The following is a 7,643-nucleotide window of genomic DNA, read 5'->3' on the forward strand; positions in this document are numbered from 1 at the left end:
GCGCCTCTCCAGGCAGCCTATGAGCCATAGGGCCAGGAGCCCTGTCTTATTGTCTCCATAGCCCCAAGGCCCAGTGCAGGGCTAGACGTGGCAGTTTTTATTGGATTCAGCTACTGACTTGTCCCTTCCTTGGCTTGCTCTTCTCCTCTCCAGCCCCCTTCACTTGCTTAAGTTTCAGGTTTCAGGCTGACTCTGTCTCTCCTTTTCACACTTAGGTCCCCAGACATTTCTTTGTCTTGTTCTGAATTAACCCTTCCTCTTTCGAGGGAAGCTCGGGGAGGGGAAGTGCCAGCTTTCTCTTGGCTGACTAGCAAAGCTTAGATGAAAGGGCAGAAAAAGGTATCCAAACTCTTAGCAATTGTTTTCCTGCTTTTATTATTCTTTATTCCTCAGGCTAGGCCCCTCCTTCCCTCCTTGCTTTCTCTGTCTTGCATTGTCACCCAACCATACTCCGTTCCCAGAATGTGACAGACTCCTCACACCTCTGCACCTCTGCACCTGCTGCTTCCCTCCGCCAGAGACGCTGTTCCCCCACCATCGCTTCCTCATGAAAGCGGCCACACTCTGTGAAGCCAAGTACCCATGTTACTTTCTCAATATGGCTCCTCCCATGTCCCCTTCCCCATCCCCAAGCACAATAAATCGCTCCCACGGTGCTCTGTGCTTCCTTGGCTGTAGCTGGATCCCATGACATTCTGGTGGGTCATCCATGGTCACATCCTCTCAGATGTGAGCTCCTCATCACCTGGATCAGTGAGAAGTCTGTGCCCAATCTCTCTTTGTCCTTCCAGTGCTCAGCATAGAGCTTGCCATGCTATAGAACCAAATAGACAATTGTTGCTTTGGGTGGCTGAGGTCTTAGGCAAGGGAGTGAGAAGGAGTGGCCACCCTTCCTGGTAACAGCACCTTATTTGCCTCTGGAGAACCATCTTCCCCACTTTCCATCCATCTGGCTTGAATAGGACTGACCGAAATGCACGGCAGGGCATATGACCCAAGGCAACCCCATTGGACAGCGCATCCCCTGACCTGAGAGATTGCGCAGTGATGGGCATGTCACCCAAGCCTGGCCCATGAGATCATGGCAACAAAATTAAAGATGAGCTTGGAAATTGAGTGGAGGGCAGATGAGGGCAGGAGGAAAAGGATAAACCAAAACTAGAATTTGTGCCTTATAGCCATGAAGTCTAAGATATTTGAGAGAGTCTGGCCACACTCGTGGCTCTGTGTTCCCAAGGGATCAAAGTGTTCTTACCTCACAATCTGCTCTTGTTGTGGGAGGATCATGATTGGGCCTTCTTGTTGGCAGTACCTAGAGTTGAAAGAAGCAAGACATGACGGTGAGCTGTGGAGAAAGAGCATGCATTTTGGAGTCAGACGATCTGAGCTCAAATTTTAGCTCTGCTACTTACTGGCTGCACACAAGTCCCTTGTCTCCCTGACGCTTGGTGCCTTCATCAGTGAGACATGAAAATCGATTTGTAAGGTCACATTCACAAATAAAACATGCATGCAAATAGCAGTTAGTCATCTACTGCAGTGATTCCATTGTAATTCTGAGTTGGTAGTCCACTAAAATCATCTCAGGTAGGAGATGTGGAAGTGGATGATGAGGCTTAAGCTATGGCAGAGAGTAAGAATGGAGAGGAAGATAGAATAAATATTATCCAGGGAATATTAGTCAGAAATCTTCTGTTTGCAATTGACAGAAACCCCACTTGAAAGCATGCTTCACCGGGCGCGGTGGCTCACACCTGTAATCCCAGCACTTTGGGAGGCTGAGGCGGGTGGATCACAAGGTCAGGAGTTCGAGACCAGCCTGGCCAATATGGTGAAACCCTATCTCTACTAAAAATACAAAAATTAGCCTGGCGTGGTGGCTCATGCCTGTAGTTTCAGCTACTCAGGAGGCTGAGGCAGAAGAATCACTTGAACCGGGGAGGCAGAGGTTGCAGTGAGCTGAGATTGAAATCACACCACTGCACTCCAGCTTGGACAACAGAGCAAGACTGTGTCTGAAAATAAATAAATAAATGAAATGAAAACGAAAGCATGCTTAAGCAAAAAAGAATCAGTCCACACAGCTCAGAGGTGCATGGCCAGGAGGCTGAGTCTCTGCCTATTACCCCATTATGGTCCTGCTTTCCTGTGGGGTGACCTGATTCTCTGATTCTCCACTGTGCACATGGAGGCCCCAGCTGTTCCAGGCTGGCATATTTGCACAGTGAGCAATCCCTATAGGAAAAGAGAGGGTCTCTTCCCCAGCATTTCTCACAAAAGTCTTGGAACTGAGCCTCAATGGCCACTCTTCCATCATGCTCCCATCCTAGAGCCCATGATGGGCATGAGAGATATTCTGATTGGCTGAGCCTGGGTCCTTAGTGCTGGGGGTAGGGGGGTTGGGGGGGCAGAGAGGAGAGAATCCAACCTCACCTTAACTACACGGAGTGAGAGTGGAGAAGGGGATCTCTGGGGTGCTGTCACTCAAAGAAGTGAGGTATACCAGGCAAATATAGAAAACAGGTGTGTCTTCCAGAAGGAGTTTAGCCATCCAAGGAAGGTTTGGAAGTGGAAGGCCAGGAAATCAAGAGTCAGCACTAACCAGGCGGTTTTGAGCTTGTAGCCCCTGTCTTTGGTCTCCAGCAGGCCTCACAAGCATGACTCAGTGGTGAGGCTGCCGCACATGTGGTTTTGAAACCAACCTTTCCCCTTGGCCCCAGCAGTGCGTTGGCGTGTCCCTGGGGCTGGTCCCAGTGCCCGCCTGGAAATGCCCTTGGTTTGGGCCCCTGCCTGAATCTCTGGAAAGGTCTTTGATCTCCTCACCCCAGCTCTTCCATTGGCTTCCTCCTCACCCTGGGACAAAGTCTGGCAATCGCTGAGAAAAAGGCCAAATGCCACCTTGCAATTTGCTTGGTCATCCTGGAACAAGTGATGCTGGGGCTCCCTGTCCCTACCCAAGCAGAGGAAAGTTCAGGACAGTGGGCAGATGCCCCCACCCCCAGAAACGAGTAGACCAGGAGGCTGGGCCCGGGGTGCTGGCCGAGACCCTGGCCAAGTGCTTATCCACAGTGATAAATGAGGTCATCATAGCTGCTAAGGTCAGTCCTCCTCGGGCATGTAAACAGCAAATAAGCTCATGATTGGAGAACACCCTTTGAGAGAGGAGGCTCCTGCATGCAGAAGATCCTTCCTGAGCACCTTCTGCCCTCCATGTCCGAGCTGCACACTGGAACAGAGAGGTGAATAAAACGTAATCCCTACCCCAAATTGCTTGCCAGCAATGACAAGAGACAGACAGGTAGCAATCAGCCCACAGTACGGTACACAGAGTCTGTTTATAGAAGGACACTCTAGAGCTTGGGAAGTACAGAGGAGGCATAAAAGCTACAGCCGGGGGACAAGTGGGAGGGACCCAAGGAGCCAGGGACTATGCTGGCACCTGAAGGAGAAAGCTGGTGGGGTGAAGAAAGGAGGGAAAAGCCATCCATCCTAGGTGGAAGCAGCATGTGCAAAAATGCAGTGGTTGCTCAGGGGCCTGTAAGTGGAGCCCAGGGCACTGGGAGAGGCGATGGAAAGAGGGGAGATTAGAGGGGAAGATGGGACCAGTGTTCTCAAGTTCTTTAATTGGGGCAGTGTCGAGGTCTGGTCCAGACTCATTCCCTCTGGTCCAGATCATTTTCTCTAAAACAATTAAACAGAAACTCGTGCAGACCCAGTGTCTCCCTCCATAGGAAATCGTCTTAGCAAGGACTCGGCACTTTCTGGGAAAGCTAAAGGGATGTGTGACTTTCTGGGAAACCACATCCCAATATTTCCTGCATTCTCACCCCAGAGCCCCCAAATCAGGCTCGTTTCTGGGAAGTCAAATCAACAGTGGAGGTTTGGACTGTTGCAGCAGCCAGGTGGAAAGACACGCAGCCCCTGCACACCTGGGCTGGCTGGACAAAGTGGCCGGGGAGATGCGCAGGAAGGAAAGCCTGCAGGTGCTGAAGGCACCCCCAGAAGAAAGACAAAACCATCTCTCCTTGTCCCCTTATTTTGTCATTTGAAACATCATTTAGGGGAAGGTGAAGGCCATTTGGTCATATATTCCCAGCTGCGTGACCTTGGGACTTTCAGTTTCCTCAGCTGAAAAGGTGATGTGAGAATGGCCCTAGGTCTAGCAAGCCAAGCACCTGTGCGAGGAGATGCCCACTTACTCTTTTTTATGAAGACCCTCCTCAGCAAAGCCCGAAAGTGCTCTCTCTCCCCACGCTGGAGACCAGTGTGCTCTCCAGACAGCAGGCTTTCCCTGGCAGGGTCACAAACCAAATGTCTAAGTATTAAAAGTTTTAAAGCAAGCTAACAAACTGCTAGATAAAATATATCATACCTCCTCACATGATGGCAGAGCTTCCTAATGACCTGGAAGGCCAGATCAGAATGGCTAGACTCCTCGGAGTTTCACATTGGCATGTGGCAGCTACTTTCCCCATTCTTCATGTTTTCCTGCACCGGGAGAAAAACAGAAACCGGGCACTCGGCCCACGTGGCCAAGCTCTACCCAGGTCCCACAAAGCAGCTGCCCTTTGTCCAGCCTTCAGGGCTGGAGCACCCACTGGCCATGTGGTCCACACTAGGGAAAATTGGAGAGGTCCAGGAGGCCTCAGAAGTGGGCATGGGCATTTGGACGGGGAACCCCAGGGTCCTGGGAACCCAGAGCGTCCTCTGGAAGGGAGGCATGTGAGTTCCAACTGGGCACAGCCCTTTGTTCCCCAAGACTCCTCACTTGCAGGGAGGGGCAGTGTCTGAGCAAGACCTTCTAAAATGCAGGGCCCAGGGCTGGAGCCCCTCTTACCCTGATCAGAGAGTGCTGGACAGGGAATTGGAGATGTAAGAATATCAGGGTTTTAGTTAATTAATTAATTAATTTATTTATTTATTTTTTGAGACTGAGTCTAGCTCTGTCATCCAGGCTGAGTGCAGTGGCGAAATCTTGGCTCGCTGCAACCTCTGCCTCTGGGTTCAAATGATTCTCCTGCCTCAGCCTCCTGAGTAGCTGGGATTACAGGTGCACGCCACCACACCCTGCTAATTTTTTTTTTTTTTTTTTTTTTTGTACTTTTAGTAGAGACGAGCTTTCACCATGCTGGACAGGCTGGTCTTGAACGCCTCACCTGCAATGACCTGCCTGCCTCAGCCTCCCAAAGTGCTGGCATTATAGGTGTGAACCACCACACCCGGCAGGAAATCAGCTTTTTAATTTTGCTATTTCCAAGTGAGATCTGAAGTAAGGCCCACAACGTTTCTGGCCCTTAGTCTTTCCCAGAGTCAACCAATTTGGTCTCTGCACTTCCTTCTGGCTCTGGCCCAGGGTCCTAAAGCTGGTCCTGCCCTTCCTAAGGCCAGTGGATATGGGTCATCAGCTTTGTAAAACCTTTCTGCCTGGTGCCAGCACCTCCAGGGCTACAGTTAGCCTTAGTATTTGACACCTGGACTTCCCTCAGCAGCAGGCCTGGAACTGAAAAGCAAGCAAACCCATGCAAAACTTGTATTTCTTTCACCTGTGACCTGGGATCATGAACGCTGTGGAGTCCTGACCAGGCTCACCTATACCAGTGTCCAGGTCTTCCAGGCAGGACAGGCCTCCATCAGACCCATTCACAGATCTGGCTGGCTCTCCCAAGCCAGGTCTGTCATCAGGATCTTTAAAGAAAATCAATGAATGAAGCAAAATGAGAGGACAGAGGGCTGCTGGCTTAGTGCAGGGAAAAGCTGGTATGGGCCTGTAAGTTCTGCAGTGTTTGGAGACAGATAAGGCCTTACACTGAATGTGGGGAGAGGAAGGGGACCAGAGGAGGAGGGGAATAATTATTACTGTTCAGTGAGTTTTTCCAGGTGCCATAATATGTGTTGCTTTTTTTTTTTTTTTTTTTTTCAGATCAAGTCTCGCTCTGTCACCAGGCTGGAATGCAATGGTGCGATCTTGGCTCACTGCAACCTCTGCCTCCCAGGTTCAAATGATTCTCCTGCCTCAGCCTCCCCAGTAGCTGGGACTACAGGTGTGCAGCACCATGCCCAGCTAGTTTTTTTTTCTTTTTTTGTATTTTTAATAGAGGTGGGGTTTCACCCTGTTGGCCAGGATGGTTTTGATCTCCTGCCTTGTGATCCACACGCCTTGGCCTCCCAAAGTGCTGGGATTACAGGCATGAGCCATCGCGCCTGTCCCTGTTGCATTTTTTTTTACCTCCATTTTCTCAGTAATGTAAGGACCTCATAGACCAGTGAAATCCTCTCCTTTCCAAGACCTCAATTTTGGGAGGTGACATAGGCCTGCTCACTTTTTGTTTTGCCATGGAAAGACATTATAAAGCAAATATCCACTCAATTGTTTATTCAGTTGACAAATACTTATTGAGGGTCTACTCTGTGCCAGGCATTCTTTCAAGCCTTGGGATACAGCTGTGAACAAGACAGACAAAAATCCCTGCCCTCTTGGGAAGAGTCAGACAGTGGCCCAAGCAGGAACTAAATCATAGGTCAGATGGGCTAAGTGCTATGGAGGAAAAACAGGTCAGGCAAGGGGGAAAGGCACACTGTGGCTGGATGGCAATTTCCGATAGGGTGATCAGGGAAGGTGTCCTTGAGAAGGAGACGTGTGAGTTAAGTTCTGAAGCTAGTGAGGCAGTGAGTCTTGTGGGTGGGGGTGGGTGGGGGAGGACTCTAGGCAGAGGGAACAACAGCTCAAAGGCCCTTAGTCCTTTCCACTGAAAAAATAATCATCAAAGAAGGGACCAGGTGAGGTGGCACATGCCTACAATCCCAGCACTGGGAGGCCGAGGCAGGAGGATTGCTTGAGGCCAGGAGTTCAAGACTGTCTCTAAAAAGCATAAATTAGCCAGGCATGGCGGTGTGTGCCTATGGTCCCAGCTACAGGCTGAGGTGGGAGGATCACTTGAGCTCAGGAGTTCAAGGCTGCAGTGAGCTGTGATTATGCCACTGCACTCCAGTCTGGGCAATAGCATGAGACCCTGTTTCTGTAATAAAAATAGAATAATAATAAAGAAAGAATATAATCACAGAATAAGGGCCAATCCTTCTTAAGGGAGGGCAATTCGTGACCTATTATGTTGACATATATACACACACATATGGAGATACAGTAATTTGTCTTTAGTTTATGTTGCATAGGGTAAGAACCTGTCCCAAGTCAGTTTTTGTCTGCAGACCAGCATGTGGCAAGTTACTGTTATTGCATTTTACAGGTGAGGAATCCGAGCCTCAGAGAGGGAGTGGGCTTTGTCCGGCATCACGACAGCTGAAGCCCACAGGCTAGGATTTGAACCCAGATCCTGAAGACGCCAGGGCCTTTGCCCCTGTCCACTAGCCGTTGTGGCCTGCTTCACAACCACGTCTCCTGGCCCCCGCTCCAGGGCTCCACGACTGCTGATTAAAAGAACAGCTTTGCCATATGGTTTAACCGGATTTTTCCTCCTCCTTTTTCTTCCCCAGACTGCATGCCCAGGAAGGAGGCTGGGGCAGTATGGACTGCATCTGAGCTAGCAGGACGGGGTGGGCGGGTGGGCAGGGCCGCAGACTTTGCTCCTTTTGGGAGATCTGTAGGCAGCTCCCCAGCGATATGCCTGCTGGGGCCTTCATGCTGG

The 7,643-nt window shown here is 50.3% G+C and overlaps 1 long non-coding RNA gene across 2 annotated transcripts; it reads right to left on the reverse strand.

The window, feature by feature from the left end:
- Positions 1-356: 356 nt before the first annotated feature.
- Positions 357-6,938, reverse strand: LOC100994717 (uncharacterized). 2 transcript variants are annotated; one of them, XR_610997.4, is made up of 4 exons: positions 4,373-6,938; positions 4,200-4,291; positions 1,256-1,312; positions 357-814 (listed from the first exon to the last, which is right to left on the reverse strand). It is a non-coding gene; the product is annotated as an uncharacterized LOC100994717 (long non-coding RNA). The 2 variants fall into 2 exon arrangements; XR_008625521.2 differs by lacking the exon at positions 4,200-4,291 and having other exon boundaries at positions 372-814.
- Positions 6,939-7,643: the final 705 nt, after the last annotated feature.

The sequence above is a fragment of the Pan paniscus genome, chromosome 4 (assembly GCF_029289425.2).
Source record: "Pan paniscus chromosome 4, NHGRI_mPanPan1-v2.0_pri, whole genome shotgun sequence".
NCBI lineage: Eukaryota > Metazoa > Chordata > Mammalia > Primates > Hominidae > Pan > Pan paniscus.